General features: G+C 49.4%; 2 protein-coding genes across 2 annotated transcripts in view; one reads left to right on the top strand and one right to left on the bottom strand.

Moving 5' to 3' along the window:
• The window catches only part of LOC8035454 (zinc transporter 2), an 83,244-nt gene that overhangs the window by 19,681 nt on the left and 39,793 nt on the right, over positions 1 to 23,770 (top strand). The gene's annotated exons all lie outside the window — the stretch shown is intronic.
• The window catches only part of LOC8035458 (zinc transporter ZIP10), a 110,830-nt gene that overhangs the window by 84,927 nt on the left and 2,133 nt on the right, over positions 1 to 23,770 (bottom strand). The window lies entirely within an intron of this gene.

The raw sequence follows: 23,770 nt of genomic DNA, 5'->3' as shown, positions 1-23,770 counted from the left end.
TGCTTCGATAGACACCTAATCCAGCTCCTCAGTCACGATAGCGATCATAATCCCTGGAGAAGTGGAACAAGGGGAACAAAGGAGAAACACACAATTTGGAGATTTGTGTTTGTTCCCCTTGTTCCTCTTCTCCAGGGATTATTATCGTCATTCTTGTCCAGCTCGCTTGCACCTTTGCATTAAAATTGCATTATCATCATTACTCTCAGCCGTAAAATTTGGAGACCCCTGCTCGAGCCTACTAATACAACCACACAACAGCGAGGGATCCGCCTGAAATGCTCTTTCGGGATTAGAGACGTGGAAAGGGAAAGTTTAGAGCCGCTTGCAATGCGCCACAGGGGAGGTAAACAGGCTATGCGGAGTGACAAGAGCGAACACGCCCAGCCAATTAGCGTCCCACATGATTTTTTTTTTAGCAAGAATGTTCATGCAAATGCGCGCCACGGAGTTCGAGAGAGGAGTTTCCGCGACCATAAACAATTAGGACCGGCAGTGTCGGTCCTCATTATTTGCCGACGAGGTTTCTATGTTTCTTTTTCTTTAACAAAGGCAATGCCTTGGGTGGATTACGCCATCCCGTTTCTGGAGTGACTGCGTATATATTCCGCCTGCAGAGCTAACACGGGTACTGTGTATGCTCTGTTAAAACCAAAACTAAGGGAGCAAGGATAGACGCTATCGTGCACGAACCATATCCGCCTATCCACCCTCGGCTCGCCTCCCGCCACTCTAATCGCCACCGTTTTTGGGGGACGGCAATTATGGTAACTTCAGTGCATTCTGGAATACGTATGTTTCGAAGCACAGCGTCTATCGATGGCGTTTTATTGTCACACAGTTTCGAAACATAAATCTAGATGGCGCTTCAAACGACGGGAGTTCGAAGGAATGAGGAGGGTACCGCCCTCCGCGGGAGTTAAAGAACTGGGGTAATCTAATAACATTGGCTGCGATAGCACCGTCCCACGCGTCCGCGCCACGGGTGACGCACGTCAGCAGTGCGACGCAAAGCGGACAGCGGAGACATCGACGTCACTGGCATCTTTGCGCGCTTACTTTCAGTATAAAGCCGTGTACAAGGACGACATTTCTCGCCCTGTATACAGCTCCCACTACGAATGTTCGACGACAACTTCACGGCACGGCTAGAATGTATCGAGGTCAAGCACGTTGATTCTCCAAATACATTATGCCCCCAGAAATACGTATTATATAGGGGCACTCAACTTTTTTTATAAGCTTGTTTTTGATGGTTTATAGGGCTTTAGTTACTAAAGAATGACCAGTTCTAGATGGCAAGACGCCCAAGTGAACTCGCAGCAATCGAAATACACGCGCACCATTTTTTCTTGGGAGGGCCATCCTCGGCTCCCCAACACCTCCATAAAATTTGACCAATGAATATATTTAATTCCATGGAGATTTCGATCGTTACTATTATTGCTGTTTTTCGGCGCGTTGTGCATTATAATTTGACAAAGAACGTCAAATCTTTGGAGTTAAAGTAGCTGGCCCTCCCGGTGGTGTGGGAGGCAGGTTCCGCTCCGATGGACTGGAGCGTGGTAGCACTAACGGCGCTGAGTGACGGGTCGACTCACTGCTTGTAGAGAACTATGTGCATTTATTTACACTCCAGTTACAAGTCCCAACTTCGGAAACTATACTGCCTCGTCTAAAGTCTCTACCCCCGTCTCGAATTTCTCTCAATCAAATCCAAAGTCCGAATCTCCCAAAGTCCTCTCCGCACTCCTTTTGTACGCCCGTTGGGGCCTCCTTTCCCCTCAGGAACCGACCAATCTCTTCAAATGCCACCACTCACACGTGGTACACGGCTCTCCAATGTCAGCCTGGCGCTCCAACCGCCAAACCCAAATTCTTTGTAGAGTCGTTCTGTACAATTTTCCCAGTCTGGCTGGCGCTAACTGCTAAATTATTGCATCGGACAAAAAGCGACAATTTTACACTAATAGGCAAAACCCTCTATATACAGGCACACTCGGTTAAAAGCCACAAGCATCTTCAAGCGCGGGCTCTCCCGGTTCCGGTCCGAGCAGACTCCCGAAACCCGAGACGTTTCGTTTCTTAACGACCGCGGGGAACCGCTCCCGCATTGCGGCCGCGCTGGCCCCGCCGACACAAACATAAAAAGATAAAAAAAAAAAAAAAAAAAAAAATGGCGACGCAACGCTGGAAAGATAAATTTTCCTAACAAAAGAGAAAACATCTTAATTAATAAGCATGATTTCTATATACTTAACTTTTGGGTGTAGGAGACGTAGTACAGCAATTATTGTTTAAAAACGCAGTCTGACGGCGCCCGATGGTGTCTGCTCTACGGCGCAAAAAGAGGGGCATGTCACGACCCTTGATTAGAACTTTAATAGAAAAATCAACGCCCATGAGTCGTTTTTTTTTAGCATGCTTGAAGCCCGTAGATTGGGTTATCACCATAAATGGACGATCTCAAAATATACTCGAGTGCCCCTTTAAAAAGGTTGATCAACTTTAAGGTTAATTAGCTAAATAATAAACCTATTTCGCCTATTTTCTAGTATTCGTCATGGCCGCCAATGTGTCCCAAGGGAGAAAAGTACCTTAGTAGAAGTTCCTTTATTCTTTTAGCATGTTACAAGGTAAGAATTGCAGGAGAGGATACAAGTAAAATAACGCTCCTTCTAATTATGCGGAGCCTTGTTTTCGCTAGCGTCAGTCTTAAAATAAAGGGTTGGTACAGTGTAATGCGGAGACGTCATTTACCTCTATAAGAATTTGGAGGCAGTGTCTTTCCTGTTGTTCTTACGTTGCACCAGACCATATTTTAGCATGCTATATACATATGGGTTTATAATTTAGGGAGAGAAAGTCAATGATTAAAAACGATAGCCACCCGAAAATGATTGGAAGTTTTAAATTTACAGATACGTTCTGTGTCAGCTGATTTGAAGCGCCACCCAGGATCGCAAGAAAATGAAGCATGCTAGCAATCTCGGACCGTACAAAAGCTTATAAAAATGCACTTAAAAAAGAAAAACAGCTAAGAAAACGTTAGTTATTGTTTTTATGACAAGACGTGCACTACGAATACCTGTGGTACTATGGGGGAAAATTCCGGGGGATCGGTGGCAGAGAGCTAGCGCACTGAAACCCGGAGCATGCGGAGCAAAAGCTGACGCTATATGATTCACTGGTCAAAGGGATCGAGCGAAAGCTACGTAGGTTAAATAGGCTTCCCTTGCGAGCTGAAACCTCCCTGACTATACTCCCAAGACAAGTAAACCGCCATATTTGAAAGAAATTGAATACGCTCGAGTGCTGAATAGATTTTGGGCATTTTTCAGTATCTTTCTTCCGAGTTTAAACACTATACCGAGACAACGACGAAGTAGGTTATCTTAACAAAAGCGCCAGAACTGTTAAAAAGGGAAAACGGGAAATAGTCACCATATAAGTAAACGGGACAACTAGAGACACTAGGGAGTTTTCGTAGACCGCGTTCTCCCCTCCGCTAAGCCCTCCGCAACGAAGAAGCCGCTACCGCGCCTGCGCGCCGATAGCCTTGGCTGTAGAAACCCGGATCTTGTAGCGGAGAGCATAGCGGGACAGCGGAAACGATCTACGAAAACTCCCTACTAAATGAGCTGCGCTTAGAGCACCGGCACTCCGTTCCCCGACATTGTTGTGGGCGTCGCCATTTTGGTTCATATGCAGAGCAGACGCAACTGCCGATCGTCACGATTCAAAAGTGCGGCTTCCTCAGCATTAGATTCGGTGTTAGGAAGCTCATGTAATATTGCTTTGCTCTGTCGCGAACTGTTTAAACATTTGTAAAGGACGGAAAAGCGTTTCCTGTGATTTCAGATACAAGCTTCCGATAACTGGCAACCACGATTGTATATGCCACAATATGGCCAAGTGTCGTTGCTCTGAAGCGTAGCTTATTTAGTGGCACTAGGGACAATCAGCTGCTCGGGGGTCAGAAAAACGGCTAACAACAATATCCCTGAGAGCACTGACGCATTCCTCACTATAGCTCTGTGGTTCATCAAAGTTGCCCCTCAGTGTTCCATAACTGGCGAGGATTATACATCTATCAACATATAAGACAGCATAAAGCGAAGAAATTAATGACGAGGACGGATCACAAATAGGCTGCGGCAAATTGTAATTGATCACAATCCGCGGCCCCCATTTTTCCATTTTTGTTTCGAAGCCTTTCACTCTGACACGTAACAGAAGCTATGTCATCCTTAAGGATAGGTAGCAACATTTAACATCCTGCTCATCCTCTTCTTTCCACCACCAACATAAACTTCCACGAGCACATCGCAGCGGAAATTTCGACGCTGCCGCCTCACCAAAGAAAGGACCGACAGGCGTCCATTCCAACGCGAACAAGTGCAACGAAAGGGGCATACACACGCTCCGAATGAACACCGGAACCTCCCCTTCAGCATTCACACCACGCGCGCTAAACACGGAAAGAGAAAACGGGAAGGCTACAGCGAGAGATGTTGGTCTAGCAGCGACACACTTTCCGCCGAGAACACGGGTCAGGGCAGCGAGACGCGACTGCGCCCCTAGCACCTGACAGAGAGAGAGTCTAGTCGAAGTATATACGTACCGCTGGCACGAGACTCAATTCTAACGTCGAACTAGCAGATAGGGTGACCCACACGGCACAATAATCACGGAACATGACACCTACGAAAAGCACAGCAACGGAAACAGTTTATCCCATGGCGAGGGCGGACTAAAGCAGACAGAAGGGAACACCTCGAGAGTTCCAGCGATACAGAAATAGCGACACAGAGCCTGCTGCCAAAACCGAGATAGACACGAAAAAGCGTCACCCAGGAGGCCGCCTCCGCTCTACAACAAGGTTTGGAGCGTATATAGGCGCCGGTTTTGGAAGGCATAATGACCGCCAGCGCGACAGTATACAGCCCTGCGCAAATCTAAGAACTAATTGAGCGCAAATAGAATCTACGAAGGGAGATGTCTCCCGAAACGAGTGACGAACTTGAAAGCCCGCAAAGACATCGTCCCGCTCCGCTTCCTTCGGCTTCGCCGCCGAGCACCGGAGTATGCGGCAGAAACTACACTCAGCTGGTGACGTGATGAATAAGAAATCTCGTTTGCGTCGGCGGCGCCTCATATATTATTTTGAGCGAATCGAGTTTTAGACAAGCCGCCGGCGAGTGCTATAGAGGCAACGTGCCCTCGTTATCGGGCTGTAGAAGAGCCGTCGTCTTTGCACAAGTTTGCGCGAGCGACTGCTCGCGCAAACTCGCGCGAACGTGACGGAACAGGTTGCAATCTATTATGAACGATGTGTATCAAATGTTCCGTCGCCAAGTTCCCGGTATGAATTTGTAACGCCGTTTCCAAGCAATGTTCCATCCGCGTTAGCGAAACGTGCCCGGACTCTCGATGTTCGAAGTTCGAAGCGGAAAATCCGCACGACGTCTGTCGGCAAGAGTCTTTCAACACCACGATTACAGTAATTTATTTCAAAATGTGTCTAACTTGAGCGGTCATGTAGTCTTTACTGTTGAAAAGACAAATTTCGGGTCATGTGTTAACCCGAAATTTGTAATATTGTAATTTGTAATATGGACTATGTTCCAAATCTCACCCGAGTAGCCTAACTCCTACATGAGTAAAATACCACTTGAAATCGCGAGCAGATCGGTAGTAAACAATCCGCGACTCGATTTTTTTTTTTTTTTTCAACGACTGGGATAATCACCTGGATATTACGCGGATTGGCTTCGTCTGGGGCTACGCCAAAAATAAAACAGAGCAGCGACGGCAGAAAATAGCAGACGATCTCTTTTTATCACGGAAAAAGCATTCGAAGAGACGATAATATTAAGACGCGTCGTTTTCTGAGGTGGCTCCACCAGCTCCTTGTGCTCACCTTCCTTTTGGCTGTATACTGTGAGCGAGCTACTAGCGCCACCTACCACGGCCCGCTCTTTTAACCCTTACCGTCAAGCCTGGCCGAACAAGAGTTGCTGCCGGCTCTCTGTTTTGGCGCGACCGAGCCATGTGGCGCGTCAGCGCCTCGTTCCTTTTCTTAATTATTGCCAGTTAATAAACCTTTATTCGATTGTTTGGCCCCGCTCTCGCCTCATCGCCTTACGCCTCGCCTGGCCGACGCCCGGCCGTAGTCCTCACAATTGGCGCAGTCGACGTCGCTACCTGCCCGCCTGGAACCTCCTGCCTGCCTCCGCCATTACCGCATCGGAACCGCCATGCCGTTCATCGCATGGGAGCAAGCGACGCCAGAGGACTTGGAGACGTTTACAAGTACGTTTTTACGCTCCGAGGCCGAGCGCCGAGGCTTGGACGCCTCTGGAACCAAGTCCGAGTTAATTGATCGAATCATCCTGGACATCCGCGTCCGCGAAAGTCCGAAGGAACCCAAAGTTGTTCTATCTGCCGACGACATTGACACTTTACAAGTTTCGCAGCAAGCTACATCTCCTCCGTCACAAGTCCCCAGCGATCTTGTTGCGACCTTGGCAACCTGCCTTGAGCAGAACACTAGGATTTTGGCTCGAATGCAGGAGTCCTTCGCCCTGAGACCGACCCAATTGACAACGCTACCCGACTTGTCGTAAACCCTCCCAGTGTTTGACGACTCAAAACAGCTGTCCTCACGTCGCTGGATTGAGGAATTGGAGCGAGCCTAAAAGCTCGCATCCTGGAACGACGACGCCCTGCGCGCTATCGCCCAAGGTAAACTGCGCGGAACCCCCCAAAAACTGGCACCTCGCATGCGGCGACGCTTTCCCTACGTGGCCGTCATGGCGTGCAGCATTTCTGAGACAGTTCAACGACGACCTAACGCTCATCGAATGGCAAGTGAAACTGAGCGAGTGTCTACAGTCAAAGAACCAGACTCTGCATGCATATGCATTGACCAAACTGCAAATCCTTGCTCGAAGTCCCGTACAACTGACAGACAAGCAACGAATTGAATACCTTCTACAAGGACTTCGTGACGATCACCTCGTCTCCGCCATCGCCGCCCAGAGACCCGCAACGGTCGACGAGTTTATCGCAATCGCTACCGACCTGGACAACGCTGCATTGCACATCAAGCGAGCTCGACCAGACAAGCTATCTGGATTCCAGACAGACCAAAGCCCCCGCGCACCTTCGACACCGTCAACCTCTGAGAAGAGTGCACCGCTGCAACCCCGTCCCAACTATACATCAAGACAGCAGCGCTCCAGATCCCTCTCTGCAGAAGAGCAGAATGCTCGATACGATGCCATATCACAGAAGTATGGTGTCGCAGCCTTTCGTCCTGGGCAGAATTTGGAAGAAGCAGAGTGTTTCCACTGTCGCCAAAAGGGACATCTTGCGTCCAAATGCCCATCCAAGTCATCTGCTGCGACAACCACTTTGCCCAAAGCGCCAGCACTTTATAGCAGCCCTAGGCCCGCTGAGACGCTTGATGGTTCGCAAGTGCAATGTGCTCTTGTGACTGCCACCATCGCAGGTATTGGCTAAGGTGATGCGTTGCGTTCCCTGATAGTGGATCCAAGGTGACTAGTGTCCCGTGAGCTCGTCAGCTCTGTGCCCCTTCTACCTTGGACTCGAGCACCCCTTGTTGTAGTTGGAGGAACGCCAGTTATCCCAGCTGGTGCCATCTGTCTGAAAATTTCCGTTGGCCCAGTCACTGGAGTGGTCGAAGCCGCAGCCCTTGACCACAACGCCCTCCCAGTGATCTTGGGTGAAGACTGGTTTTTCTCCAGCCAAGCACAGTTAAGCTTCCAGCCACCCAGCCCCACCAAAATTTACCATGCCCCAACTGGAACAAGCATTCAGTGCCATGAACGGTTGCTTCCTCGGATGGCAAATGCTGTAATGCTGCAAGCTTCAGCTTTCCGTCACTGTGTCCATGGACACCACAGCCCAGCGGGGCTACAGCAGCTTCCCTTACCAGGCCCAGACCAGCCCTTGTGGGCCGCATTGACAGCCGAGCCACAGCCCAAGCACACAGTGCCCCCGACAGTGGACGTCTGCATTGACCCAGCCCTGCCTGCAGCGCAAGTGGGGAGTCATCTGTTAGACCCACAGAAGACGAAGCTCTCAACCTTGTTGTCCAAACATGCAGATGTGTTCGCCCGCGGGGAAGACGATGTTGGCTTGTACGAAGGCGTGGAACATGCGATAGATCTGCTTCCAGATGCAGCTCCCTATAGCCGGTCTCCGTACCGCTATGCTGCTGAAGACCGTCGTTTCCTCGAAGAACAGACAAAATCGCTCCTTCGCCGGGACATCATCCTCCCAGCAACGGGCCCGTGGGCCTCCCCAGTGGTGGTTGTCACCAGAGCTACAAGTAAACGTCTCTGTGTCAACTATGTGCCCCTCAACAAGATGACTATCACTGTCATCCAACCTCTCCCCCACGCTGACGATATCATAGACGATATCGCAGGCTCCTCATACTTCGCCTGTCTTGACCTGAAGTTTGCATACTGGCAGGTTCGCGTCCGCCCGGAAGATCGTGAGAAGACGGCCTTTGTGACTCATATGGAACATTCATATGGACCCGTATATGCCTTTCGGACTTAAGAATGCGCCAAACTTGATGGTGACTGCCCAGAAACAACAAGGCAAGGAAACTGTCAATGAGTACGCAAGTCGAGTACTCACTGCTGACGAAAAGAAGTTGCACAGCAACGTTTGGGAGTGTATCGGCGTGCACTGGGCAGTCACCATCAAGTTTCGCCACTATCTACTTGGGAAGAAATTCTCTCTACTTACTGACAACTGGACTGTTGCATGCCTCACCACAAACATCCGACCCTCTCGCCGTTTCACCACCATGTTGATGGATCTCACCGAGTTTGAATTTACAGTGCAGCATCACCCTGGTCGCCAAAACGTGGTTGCTGACATGCTCTCCCGGCTGTCCGCATCAGTTCTCAATCAGCCACAGACATTGGCATCGATGCAAGCAGAAGACCCACAGTGCAAAGCTCTGCGTCATAGCCTTTCGTCTTCAGAGCAGCCGTATACACACCTTGTGGTCATTGATGATGTCCTCTACTATACCGACGATGCCACAGGAGTACGAACCATCGTTGTTCCTGCCAAGATCAGGCAGTACTGGAACTGGTTCACGACGGTGCCGGCCACATGGACATCGCTCTAACACTGGTCAAAGCACGAAAACGGTACTGGTGGCCAGATCTCGCTGCCGCAGTAGCCCGTTATGTGACAGCCTGCCAGATCTGCCAGAGCAGCAATCGCCCTGTGTCTAAAGGAGTGGGCAAAATGGGACTGATGCCCATTTCGGATGTTCCATTCGCGATGATCGCTATCGACCACGTCTCGATGCAAGCAACGCCCATCAATAAGTACTTACTAAACGTGATTGACTTTGGAACCCGTTTTATTGTTCCAGCAGCTGTGTCTTCGACCTCAACCAAGGACTTTCTGACGCACTTGCAGTCCGTGTTCCTCAAGTTTGGATGTCCCGATGACTGCCTCTGTGACCATGGTTCAGCCTTTGAATCCCACCAATTCACACAATTCATGAACTTACATGGTGTGAGGATTCACTACTCGGTTGCATACCGAGCAGCCAGTAACGGCCTCGTTGAAAGAAGTAACGGGACTTTAGTTGCAGTGCTTCGTAAGCTGTGCGCAAAGGACCCGTCATCCTGGGACAAGAAGCTAGAAGAAGCTGCGTTGGCTGTCAACTGCACCTATAGTGCAAGCACTCGTTTTTCCCCGCTTGAACTCCTTTTTGGGTATGTTCCAAAGCTCCCTCGGCAATGTCATCGTCCCGTTGAAGCCAAAACTCTTCAAGATCGCCTCCTAACGCTGTCGTAGCACCGCAGTACCGCTGCCAGCAACACCGAAGAGGCTCAAGAAAAACGCAAGGCAGCCTACGACCAAGCCCACAGGCATCATTCCTTCCGCGTCGGTCAGTTTGTATGGGTTCGACGCTAGGAGCCCATTACTGACGGCACAACGAAGCTAGCCCCTAAGTTCAAAGGAGTCTACCAGATCATTGACCAGAAGACCCCGGTGACATTCGTGGTGTCCCATATCACAGGACAAGGGCCCCACAATCGGATCCGTGAACGGTTGGTCCATGTCTCCCAACTGAAGCCGTACATCCCACCATATGTCGAACCCTACCTCATGAACGACCAGACCGCCTCCGTTCCTAAAGCTGCCAGTTCTCCAGATGCCCTTGGGAGCGTCTTGCCTGCCTGTCCAACAGCCAGTGCTGACCCCGAGCTTCCATCCCCTGGACAATTGGCTCTTCCAGACCCCAACGAGCAAGACGACCACCCGACTACCTGGCGGACTATTACTTATCAGAGTGAAGACGAGAGCTGCTAGCGCCACCTACCGCGGCCCGCTGTTTTAACCCTTACCGTCAAGCCTGGCCGAACAAGAGTTGCTGCCGGCTGTCTGTTTTGGCGCGACCATTCCATGTGGCGCGTTAGCGCCTCGTTCCTTTTCTTAATTATTGCCAGTTAATAAACCTTTATTCGATTGTTTGGCCCCGCCCTCGCCTCATCGCCTTACGCCTCGCCTGGCCGACGCCCGGCCGTAGTCCTCACAATACTGAGGTCAAAATTACTTGCTTCTTTCAGGTAGACATAAAAAATGTGTTTGTATTAATCCGCGCGATCGCTGTAAATCTAGGCCAGGTGCCCTAAACGCAGATGTTCCACGCATCGTAATTTGCACCGATTGCGTTTTGCAGAAATTGCTTCCACACGGTGTAGCGGTACAGCGCAGGAGGTTTTCTCAACAGGGATATGTAACTTACGTTCGCTTTGACGCGAATATGATCACAAAATCACACACACAAAAAAAGTTCCAAACCGCTATAGGCAATTTCTTGGGGAGGAAGATGAAGAGGGGTTGTCGACTCACCATAGACATGAAATCTTCGGAGCCTTCACTGCTTTACAAGCGTTATCATTACACACACTCTGGGGGAAACAAAAATACTTCCACATCATCTGCTGTGTTCGAACATTTTCAGCCTTGAACGTGAGAATACAGAATTCCCTCCAACGCCGAGGACGAGGATGCGGAGAAGCTCGTGTTTACGCTCCCACTCTGATAATAACAACACGTATACCTTCCCGGGGAAGGTGCGCGGTCAGGATGTGATGCAGTCATTGACTGTATTGAAAACAGCAAATCGCAATAACCACAGATAAATGAATGCACCTCATTCTTTGTCATTTCGAACGTTCATCAATGCCAACGGAGCAAGCGAGCTCTGATGGCTGTCGACGCAGGAAGCAGACGACGAACAGATCACGTGACATATTTACTCGATTTGATCCGACGTCATCCCCCATTCGAGGAGGGTAGCGTAAGTAATTACTCCGGAGTAAACAACCCGCTTCTCGAACGCGAGTTCCGACGTCATCGAGTAAGCGCGAGTAAGTTTTGAAACGCCAAGGTACGAAACCTTATATTTACTCCGGAGTCGGATCGAGCAAATTTTGAAACACAGCCATGGTCACGTATTACGGGTCAACGCGCCAAGAATGGCGAAGTTGGCATACTTGTGGGCTTAGAGGGTACAAAGCGTGGGCATGCCCTATACTTGGACCCGAGCGACTCCCAAAATGGCACTTTCTGCTCATATGAAGAATATTTAGTGCGCGTTTTGGAAATTCGACATAGGAGATCGGTTTAATTTGATACAAAATCACCGAGGATTGTAATTTTAAGCCTGAAATATACATGTTATGCTTTCAAAATTTAATTACTCACTACTCAACGTCTATGTACAGGAGGCCGTCTTACGTGGTCTGGTATTAAATTTAAGGATCAATTCCAGAAACGCTCGTCGGAATGTTATTTGTTATAACTCGAAGTCCGTAGCCAGCTCCAGCTGACTATGCATTCCGATTACCCGTCCAACAGGATACGGAAGTCTGCAGAGTTTTCTGTTCCATTTTGTACACTTGAAATGCCCAATTTTCTATGGTCTAACTCGAAACGCTTTACTGATCTATCAAGCTTAATGTATCACAATGGTAATACTTTTTCTAGTAGGCACACGGGGAAAGTGATGCATGCTCAATTTAGGATGCACAGCAATGCCCCACAAAGTAGGGAAATGATGAAATAACCCCGAAGATGAGGACGATCCCGGGGGAACTCATGTGGGCTACCCACGTAGGCCCACTCGGGCCACAGTTGTAAAACCGATGTGGGACCCACGTCGCTCGCTCGCCCTTGCCGCCCCCGCCTAGTTGACGCAGTGCTCCAATGTTGAACTTATAACAATTGGGTCAAGGGTTCATTTCACATTTGGGCGCGTTTAAAATTTCACGCCTTCAATTTACCGCTAATTTGTGTAGATCGTCCTCTGAAGTATGTGTTACACATTTGGTAAGGATTTCCGTGGCGTTCCCCGTTACACTTTGTGGGAGTTAAAAGGAGGGAGGATTACGCACCTCTACGTCCGGGGACCGGTCCGGTGCTCAAAGGGGAAATCCGATGCCCGTCCCACCGCGCGGCCGACGGCTACCAGCGAGAGCGGTCGCCGCGCCGGGTTCGGCCAACGCCTTGCCAACAACAATGATCCCGGTATCCAGCAGCGTTTATTGAGTACCAGGGGTCCCCAACAAGACACTGCGGTCAAGCGAGCCGCCGCGGGCACAGTGTGCCCGCATCGCCCGCCGACCTAAGAGCCAAAGGGGTAATTGCGAGCGGAGTCATCGCCGGTCGGGAGAGCTCACGCCGCTACCCGTCGTCGCAGGAGTTCGGGGCCAGGGCTCTCGGCAGACGGACGTCCACAGGTTGTGGGGACGCCGACTGTCAGAGCCCGGGGAATCACTAGCGTGGAGTCATCGCCGGTCGGACGATGCTCGCGCCGCGACTCGACCCGTTGCCCGGAGTCCAATCCAGGACCCCTCGACCACACGGCCGTCCACTCGGAGGGCAGGCCCCACTCTCCCTCCCGCGATGTCGCTGTTCCCCCGAAATCGGGGAGACGCGCGGAGGAGTGCGAGAGAGTAGGTCAGCATGGTGACGTAGTCTCTCCGACACGATACGGAGCGACCGGGCTCGAAGTCAAACGGCTTCGCCCGAAGCGTCCTCGGCTTACGCCTTCTCGGGGGAGGGAAAACAGTGGCTCCCACAACTTCCTCAGGGATCCCAGCCGTTAAACACATTTTGTTTTAAAATCAGTTTTCTTTTTAATACAGTTCCCCGATAGCTCCTTTACACTACATCCATTTTTCCTGCAATACCTTCAACCCCTTAGAAGAAAAAAGAAATGTTCCGTGCGACCTTCAAATTGCTAGGCGGCACGGCTACCTTGACGTCTTCATCACTTGGAAAAGCGTCGTCCACGGCGAGACTTCTTCAAAACTCGGGACAGAAAATAATTCGAGGGAGCCATGTGAGGACTGTAGGGTGGATATCTCAGCTGCTGGAACCCACATTTTCGGACGGCAGTCTGTGACTGACGTGACATGTCAACCGACGTACGCATTGTTGTGAAGAAGGAGCACGCCTGCTGTGACGTATTTTCTCCTCGATTGACTCCCGCAAAGCCATCGTCGAGTTGACATAACTCCCTCCGGTTATAACTGTCTTGTGTGGCATGAATCCCAGAAGCAAAAGTCCTTCAACATCCCCAGAAGACGGTTGGTAAGAATTTGCCTGCAAATTTTTCTGTTTTGAACTTTCTTGGTGTGAGGATGACTAGTGCTTTCATTGCATTAACTTCACTTTGGATTCAGGATCTCTGTGGCAGACCTACGTCTCGCTTCCAGTCACCAAAGAAACAAATTGTCTTGGACTTCACGGAGAATCTCTAAGTTTTCCTCACAGCGATGAAGTCAGGTGGCTTTTTGACATGGCGTCAGCATTGTTGAAACCCATTTTACACTAACCTTTGATATCCCCAACTTTTCATATATTATTTTCCAAGCCGAACCTGCCGAGATGTCCATTTCTTTGTCTATTCGGGAAACTTCCATTCGTCTATCTGACAAAATGAATTCCTCGACCTTCTTGCAGATTTCTCTGGAAGTTGCTTCCGTGCACAGGCCGTTCAGTGCGAGGGTAATCTATCTTTAATGGACTCTCTACCACACTAACCGCTTGCTCCAAAATTGTACTTTGTAGGTAATGGGGCGAACTCGCCGTCAACTACAGTAACGCGGTCAAGAATCTCCTTTGGATCTTCATTTCCTTTTGTGAGAAATTTTGCCCCGTAACGTTTACCAAAACCTAGCACTTTCTTATTTCATATGCACGAGGACTCTCTCGACACCATGCCTCTTGGGATGTTAAGCCGGGGTCACACTGCTTGTACATCATGAAAAAGAGTCTGCAGACATCAGTCACTGCGATATCCGTGGTTTGAATGCCGCGCGCCAAGTTTCTCCCTGAACTCGTTGCCATGTGGCATTCGAAGCACGGATCTCGTGGTGACTCTCGTTCGAATCTGTATGTAGACTGCCTTTTGTACGGTGTATAAGCAGTGTGACCCCGGCTTTAGGAGCGCACTAACCCGCAATTGTGCACGAGAAAACTTGATACATGTTGCAGCATAACCAAACTTGTTTGAAGACGCTTGCTATTTTTTTTCTCATACTCAGGTAGACACATAATTGAGCACCCGCCGTTCAATCGCCGGACCGAAGTTAACGAAGTTTTGGGCGTCCAATCAACCAGATTCATAAGTAATAGATACATCGTCAAATGCGTAAGTGTACGGTTCAGACGTGCCATAAAAATGAACTATCACGCGATACGTTCCGTAGCACCCACACACAAACGTTCATGGAAAATACGTAAATCAACACGACTTTTTTCCCCCCACAAAACAAGTAACATATTTAACGACCTATGAGAGTAACAAGCGGATTCAACGTACCCCGAGCGTGCTGCCAGCACCTGCCTTCCAAACAGCGTCCCAAGGTGTTTTCCCACCCTCCCAATTCGGCGTCAGCTATATATTGCCGTTTCTCTCGAACAACAAAAGGGTTCGGGGGTGCTATCATCCCCATTTCTTCGAGACGATAACGCCGATTCAATTACGGGTTCGTAAAGATAAGAGAGTGACGCGAAGGCCACGGCAGACACGCGCAACAAACACACAGCTGCGACGGTGGGAAAACAACGCGATGGAAAACAATGACAGTGTCTCAGGCTCACGACCACCTCTCCGCGGAAATTCTCGAGACGATCGCCCGAATGAGGGCGACGGCTGACCGGTGCAAACCAGACGAAACCTGTCCACGCCGCGGTAGAAACCGTATCGTAGCGTCGTAGTGGGTCTATAGCGGGACCATAAAGGAACGGCGGAAACGCCGCGAAGACGCCGCAGAAAGAGAGAAAGCAAACACAGCGCAGATTCGGACTTCGAGATCGTGAATAATCGTAGGATAATCGAGGACATTCCCCTATTGTTCGCACCGAGTGTCATCAGACCCAAGCAATCATGATAATACGGAGATGACATTGCACGGAATGTCGAATTACACGAAGAGAAGGGGATCGAGATGGAAGGCAGAAAGAGACGCCTCGGCCGGGTTGCTAAAATCAGCGTCTTACAGAAGAAGATTCGCACGATAAAGGTAACCTTAGATAAGGGACCTTCATGGTAGGCGGCGAAAGAGTTGGCGATCTTTCGCGCGTGGCATGTGCCCGCGACCTGCAGGAGCGCGGGCCGATTCGCCGGCTGGTCGTGTGACCAACCTGCCAAGCCTCGACTTCACATGCCACTGCGCCTGAGCGCCTTCGGCAGTGCTTTCTTCCGCACAGTCTCAGCTAAGACGTTGATTAGCAAGCCGGTTCAGAAAGATTATGCCACATACAGCGGACCAGAATACGGGTACTTAGGCGGAACGACCGTACGAGCGGGATGAGAACGACAGGGAAATATTTCAGCTGTCCCGCCTATATACAGCGCGAACTTCGTATACCTTCGATAACGCATCGGCATCTCGTAAGTCTCGATCGTGCACGCGCAGCCGGAGCACGGAGAAAATCAACGAGCGCGCGCGGGCAGCCAGGCATCCGATAGAGATGCCCTGCCGTTCTTATTCTGTCAGAGAGAGAACATCAAACACGGACACAGGGTGTGCTTTCAACAGCACCCAACATTGAGGAAGCGAGAACGCACAAATGTCACCAACTTCGGCCGAGTTTAGACCCTGTAACAAAGACACCGTGCCAACTTCAAACCAAAAGGTGTCTACCAAAAAAAAAAAAAACAAGTCACTTCTATAGCCACGAGCACCCGTGCCGCGTAAGGATTCCCGTATTAAACCGTGGGTATACCTTCTTCCACATATGATAGACTGAAATCGTCTTCAGGGCCGCTTTAAAAGCTCCTTTCAAATGCTGCTCGAGCTTATTTCGATTCGAGCAGCAACGTTTTGAGACCCCTTTTCGCAAACAATTGAACCCACGAAAATGTAGAACGCAAGCGTGTACCTTTGATCTCCTGTCACATTGATCAAATAATTACCTACCAAGATTAGATGTGCCGCATAATGCTCCAATCTAGACCAAACAGACGTGAGTTCGATAAATCTATAGAGAATACCGAAGAATATGCATCCGGAGGGAGACGCAGACAGAAGAAGAGCAAGATCCGGGGCCCTGGGGCGCACGTGGAACCGCAGGAGCGGAACCGTGTACGTGGACGCGGCCCGGGGACAGGACGGAATCGCCACGGTGGCCGTGATGTCCTTGGACGGCGAGAAGACGATCAGCGCAGCGTCGGTGAAGAAGATCCGAGTCGGCAGCTCGCGCGGGCAAGGGAGCCATAGCTCTGGCCATCGCTTGGAACCCGAGGGCGACCGTGCTTGCTGACTCGCCGGCAGCGTGTCGAAACTTTGCGGCGGGCTCAATCGGACCCGTATACCAGCAAGACTGGTTCAAAAGTACCCGCCGGAGTCGGTGCATGTCGTGTGGACGCCGGGCCACGTAGGACACAGGGGGAATGAGGCGGCTCACGCCACGGCCCGAGGTTTACTTCCCAACCGGGCCCCCCCCCCCTGCCGCGGCGACGACGCCGCACGAGGCAGGCATCATACTCCGAACGACTGAATTCCATTCGACTCGCCAGGCGGCGGTTCCCTCTGCCGCACAAGGATCTCTCTCTCTCTCGAGAGAAGAACACCTTACACGAAGACTCCAGAGGGTCTCAGCAGACAGACTCAACGCGTGGTACCCGTCGTCCCACCCGTCTCCGGCATGCACGCAATGCGGGGGCGAACGGGCCGATGCGTATCGCGTCGTGTGGGCCTGTCAGAAGATCCCAAAGGAACGATGGGAGGCCGGTTACGCAGCGAGGACCTCAGCCAACAGCTACTGCTGGCAACGAGAGCGGCAATAGCGTCCAAGGCCGGTGCAGCCCCGGAATAGGGGCAGTCACCCATCGTTCTCCCTTTCTCTCTATTATTAGATTCAATAAAAAATGTTTTTAACAAGAACAACAATTTATGGAACCCCTGAAGTCGTCGGAGCGACGTAGCACCGCCCAATTGCCCGGAGTGTGGATATGCCTTCGACTTGACTGCATGTGCTTGACTGCACATGCAGTCAAGCACCTCCACGGGCACCCGTGTTGACCGTCCCAAGCAAAAGACCGCAGTTTCTATAAAATCAAAACTCGGCCATTTTTTTTTTAATTTTGAGAAAAAAAACGTGACACTAAAGTAGAACGCATTAAGCTCGTCTTAGCATGGAGCTCCTGTCGCTTTACACGAATACATGTTGAACATGTCACATCTTTAACGTATGCAAAACATGATACATCCCCTGTGCCCCCCTCTCTCCCTCTCCCCCTCCCCCACCCCCCCCCCCCCCCGGCCTACGTATCTATAACTGCAGATTCACTCACCCCCCCCCCCCCCCCTCATTTTTATTACAATTGTCAAATGCAGCGGGGCGTTCGTGACGTCACCATATGCTTCAAAACATAAATCTATGCCTTCCAAAACTTATGCACTGCGCGCTTTCCTCCCCGAGAAACGGCGCAGAACGCGAAAGCAAACGGACTTCGATACGTCTGGAACCTTTCCGTGTTGCTATTCCTGCATGCGAGATTCGGACATTTTATGGCGACATATTTCATAGTTCCTTCGAAATCTTCGAAGCGGCGAAAGCTTCGTATGGACTGCATTCCAACGACGCGGTTATGAAAATCCGACAGTTGGTAGCACTTGTAAACCGTAAATTCCGTGCAAAAGAAAAATCATCGCTCAAAGTCGGAGGACGGAAGACCCTTTTGGTCTGTGTAAATTCTTGATTCTGAGCCTTGCTCTCTTTTGTGATCGCGGGAGATTTAGGATTCCGCGTTCTGCAGTGGCAGTAGTACGATAGAATTCGAAGAGGGAGAGAGAGATACATGGAGGGGGAACGATAAGCGCCGAGAGTTTTTAGCTATTTGTATACATGAAGGGCGCCGATAAGAAGTGGAGAAAGTTGACAAGAGAACTCGGGTCGAACTTTTTGAGAATGGGGACGCAGATTAGGAAATGACAGTTAAGAAGAGAGTTAATGCTTCGGAGAGGGAAATATGCGAAGCAGGGATGCAGACGAAATCATATAAAAACTTACAGAAAAAGAAAGAAAGAAAAAAAAAATGTTTACAAGTCCCTCTAATGCCGAATTACAGCGCAGCTCTTGAGGAGGAGGGGAAGGTACGGTATGCCCCTCCTGCTCATCCGTACCCTCTCCTCCTCCCTCATCTACCCCCGTGCTCCTCACCTCCTCCCCCTCTTCCCTCCTCCTCCTCCCCATCCTTTCTCCCGCGCGGTGCATTATGGGAAACGTCCCATGATGCAACGCGCGCGTCACCGCGGTGCAGTGTGGGACGTTTCCCATAATGCACCGCGCGGTTAAGCCGACGCTGGCGCCGACGCCGCTCAAGCCGGAAACGGGCGCCGAAGAGCTGCGCTCTAAAAGATGAAGAATGCTAAGGAAAGTATCGAAAACAATTCTAAGGGAAGCACGTCGTTGCTTGAGGCCAGGACAGGGGTGTTGCGAACTACAGACTCCACAACAAATTATCAGGACACCGATACAGTATGTGGAGCACGTGGGGCAGAAAAGGAGAAGGCTGAACACTTAATAGTTTACTGTAAAGGGCTTCACCCTGCAGTTGCTCAAGGCGATACCGATTTAGTACAGGCGTTGGCCCGGAAAGAGAGCAACGTAAAAATAGATGTTGGGAAAGCAGAGATTACAAAACATCGAACTGGGGGCATAAGTCGAGTGAAGGATAATGTCTTTTTATTCTTTTCATTTCAATCCATAGGGCGAAAAAAGCGCACACCGGGTTGCGAAGAGGCATATACCGTCATACGCATTGTAACTTACGGTTGTGGAGAACGTTAGATGAATGTTCGTACTTAGCGACAATACGAGATTCTTTGCCCTTCTCCAAGAAATCAGACTTAATCGGAAATTCGTCAATGGTTGGATTTAGAAGCTTTGGCTAGGTGACGCAAGCCGCCGCCCGATTAAAACGGCTCAGCCATATTCATCCATCCATCCCACCCAAACGCAGATGTGTGACCCAGCCTCTCGCGTAGAGCACTTCGAAGGCTACCTGCTCGAGCAGACATGCTTTGGAGGATGTTAATCCTGCGGGACCGCTGTCCTTTCTCGTCAGAGGATCCATGAACAAAGAGCTCAATTATGGCGACCATGCCTCACACAATCTTCATCGAAGTTTCTTGGGTGTCACAGGCGAGAAGCCTGATATGCTGTTTATCAATCTAGCTGAAAAAAAAAAAAATAATAATGCTGAAGAGTTATCTCGTTCGTAATCTTACAACTGACGCAGACCGCAAAAACCTGAAGGATATGCTTTCACTCCGTTTCTTGGTAAAACGAGCTCGACCGTAATTGTATACGGAGCACTTAAAGTAAATAAATAAATAGCTAATACCCGTATATAGGCGCCTGCTGTGATCTTAATTATACCCATATCTTTTGCTGCAAAAAAAAAAAAAGAAGACTGATGGAAGTATTGTATTATTAATCGTTAGACTGAATTGCCCACCTTTTTAATGCCCTTAGATATATTGGACAGTTTCTTAATTCCATCGTTCCAAGCTTGAAGATGTTATCGATAGGGTGATACATTTATAGATAAACAAGATAAAAAAAAAATAAACACTCGTCAGTAAAACTACTAAAAACTTGAATTTCTCTAAAAATAATAAAAAAAAAAAACTGAATGTTGGGATTGGCCTACGTAAAAAGTATAATGGTTTGATATTTTCCTAGGATTCTCAAAGCAGGGTCACACTGCTCATACATCATTCGCAACTTCCAGCGATGGTGGTACCGCGGCGTGAGAGTTGCGCTCCCTACAGCTCCTGGATGATAGGCTTCAGAATAAAGGTGCTTGCATACACCTTCCTGACGCGAAAAAATTAAGCGAGGCTCCAATACTGCTCGCAAATAACAAAACTAGAATTACTTACGCGTCGCAGACCCAGCCTCGTACTGCTGTTCTACGACGATCCTCCAGATGACAGCCATTTTGACACAGGCACCAGTGCGGCCCTTATAGGTCGTGAAAGTTGTGAATACAAAAGGCAGTCTGCAAACGCGAGTCGCCGCAGTATCCGTGGTTCGAATGCCGCGTGCCCAAGTTTCTCCTTGAACTCATTCATGGCCAAGCGGCATTCAAAGCACGGATCTCGCGGCGACTCGCGTTCGAATCTGTATGAGGGCTCATTCGGTGGGATAAGCAGTGCGACCACGGCTTAATACAACTTTCACGATTTTTTTTTTTCACCTCCACTTTTGCTTGTATCACAGAAGTGTTCTTTTCAACTCTTATCATCACAACGAAGGCAATGTGGTGCACAAAGGCCTATGGGTTGTGTAGCGCTGACACGGTACAACATAAGGGTGGACTGACGTCACGTGAAAACACCCTATCGCCGAACCCGTCTCCTTTTTGGACGCTCAACGTCGAGGCTTCCTCTTAGGCGAGACAGATGCCTAGACGTTCCTTACCCCATCTGCGTTGACGACAGGGATTCAAAACTTTGTCAGGCTTTCTCATTACCTGCGCGCGATGAGCAGGAAGCCAAAGCTCCCTGCTGATGAAGCCACGGAATACGTGGTGCTTGGTATGTATATCCCTTTCCGCGATCGTCGCAGTCCTCATTGAACGTAGGTTCTGCAGCGCACTTGTTGACACAACCAATAGAAAAAGCGTCCTCCGCATTGTTAAGAATCGGGATTGTAATCGGCAGAACTAGCTGAAGAGACTTCGTGTCGAGAAAGGTGAGCGTAGCGCTTTTATTACCGACAAATTCATTAATATCGTAGAAGGTTGCCTATGAAAATTCCGCTTCAAGAAATTTGCCGACTGCTGTTCCCTACCTCGGCGAATGACACCAAACGTCCGAAAAACTACGTGCACTCTTTAAACGTTAGCTACAAAAACCTCAAAATTTGAAGTTAAAAAAAAAAAAAAAAGACATTCTTTGAAAAACATTTTTCGAGTTGTTTGCTCAAAAGTACGAAAGCCTCGCTAATGATAATAAATAAATTATTAACAAAATAAAAAAATAAAAAAAATATATATATATAATAAAAAACGAGCATTTCGGTAATGCCAGTAATGGAATACCGTTACTTCGTATTTCTTTAGTAGTGTTTGGCAAAACAAACTCGACGTTGTTTACATTGTTTGCTTCATTTTCAAAAGTCCACGAAAGGGGCGCCATTTATTGCTCGCGCGAGATCAAAGGCATTTTGCTCGAGATTTTCCTTCGGCCACTGCGTAATTTTCGTAATACATGAATAAATTAAAGGCAACCTGCAGGGCAAATATTAAGAATCCCTAACGAGAAAACGTAGTGCGCAGCGTCAAAGTAAATAATATTAAGAAAGAAAGGAAAACGTCAGTGCAGATGGGCACGTAAAGTGCTTGTCATCGAATTTTAAGACACACGGAGTTCGGAAGAGGGGGAAAAACATGTAATAGCCAGGAAATACCGCAAACACGGCACACGATTACCGACCTCGGCGCGCAAGTGAACCAAGGGAGAGATTGGCCATAAGTATGGCGCCTAGAACGCGTCTCCGACTGGTGTGCTTGCCACTACCAAAGAAGTGGTCCCTCGATGTCCGCCTGATGACGTCACAAAAGTGTCACGCTGTCGCTGGTCGCGATCCTGGCGGTGTTCCAGCAGCGATGGTGGATGGAGCAGACCAGTGATTTCCCTACACACCACCTAGAAGGGGAGTGGGGTGCACCCCCCCCCCCCCCTTGTTTTTCTGAAGGCAACACTCCTTCAGTGCCGTGCCCCCCCCCCCCCCCCCCCCCTTTAATACACATCGTGCAGTGCAAAAATTACATACGTTTCTGCTCTTTCGACGATCGTTACATCGTTGCACTATGCCATAGCAGGGCCCAACGCAAAACGAAACAGCGGTATCACAAGCAGTTGAAGATACGTAAAGGATGCGGCGACCGTTGCACGGAAGAAGAGAAGACCGTAAGCCGACGTCCTATTTCTCATCGGGGAAAAAAAAGAACAGGAGTGTTCTCGGATTTCACCGCTCGCGCTGTGGTAGCGCCAGCAAGAGGTCCCCCATCTCCCCCAGGACGCTTTGGGCATCCTCTTTATCCGCCTCTTCCTCTTTTCGGGACCGCTATTCTTTAGGTTCTGAGAGGATTTTAACGATAAAGGAGGCTATGGTTTGGCATATAAAGGCGCCAAAAAACACGCACCTACCGTAATATCCCGAGAGATAGCCCACCTAAAATCACAAGCAAACCGGTTGAAAAAATATTCCCATTTCTTGACCTGCGAAAATTGCCACCGCAAGGAGGGGGCGAATAACCAAAGACGACTGTCCTTCCCAGTAAGCAACGACTGCTTATCCCCCGCCATAGTAACACCATCAGAAAAGTCCCCACAATCACTAGATGTGATTGCAGAGACTTTCGCCGTTTTCGAAAAAAAAAAAAAAAAAATTATGCCAAAAATAGGGGTGGGTTAGCTTTCGAAGGTTGGGCCTCTCTCGGTATATTACGGTATTGCATTTCTACACGAAAGGCTACACAGCACTACAATTAGAAACGCAAAAGCCGCTTCACTTTAAATTTTTTTTTTTTTTTTATTGTTGCGGCTTTGTTAGCAATGGAACACGTGACACAGGTAATGAAAGACGAACATTAGGGAGTTTAAGAATAGCGCACGCTAAGGCTTTGCGCACGCAAAGAATAGTGTCGTCACCACTGCGCATGCTCCGAACGCAAACCAGGCTTTACGCTTTGCGTGCGCGGGGAAGGTACGATGTGCGACGGTCAGTACGACACCTCTCTTGTCGAGGCGACGCAAGCGGACACGACCGGTCAACCGCTCGCGTCGCATTCTCATATTTAAACAAATCTAAATTAGTACTCGGAACCAAAAAAACTTGTTTTTTTCTAAAGTTGCAGCATTTCGTGTGTGAAGTAAAAATTGTGACTATCTTGGTGGCGTCGCAAGCGCGAGCTGATAGGGTTTTTGCGTCGCGACGGAGAAACGCAATTCTAAAACTCTTGCGTCGCGTGAGCTAAATTTAGCGCTAACGTGCGCTAAAATTGCGTACGTTATTCTAAAACTCCCTATTATCACGAGAATAGGGAGTATTAGAATAACGTACGCAATTTTAGCGCACACTAGCGCTAAATTTAGCGCTTGTATTAGCGCACGCGACGCGAGAGAGTTTTAGAATAGCGTTTCTTCGTCGCGACGCAAAAGCC

Source organism: Ixodes scapularis, unplaced genomic scaffold (assembly GCF_016920785.2).
Source record: "Ixodes scapularis isolate PalLabHiFi unplaced genomic scaffold, ASM1692078v2 PGA_scaffold0__279_contigs__length_252992795, whole genome shotgun sequence".
In the NCBI taxonomy this organism is placed as follows: Eukaryota; Metazoa; Arthropoda; class Arachnida; order Ixodida; family Ixodidae; genus Ixodes; species Ixodes scapularis.
Note: the sequence above shows the minus strand (reverse complement) of the source record. Positions and strands in the feature narration are given on the sequence as shown.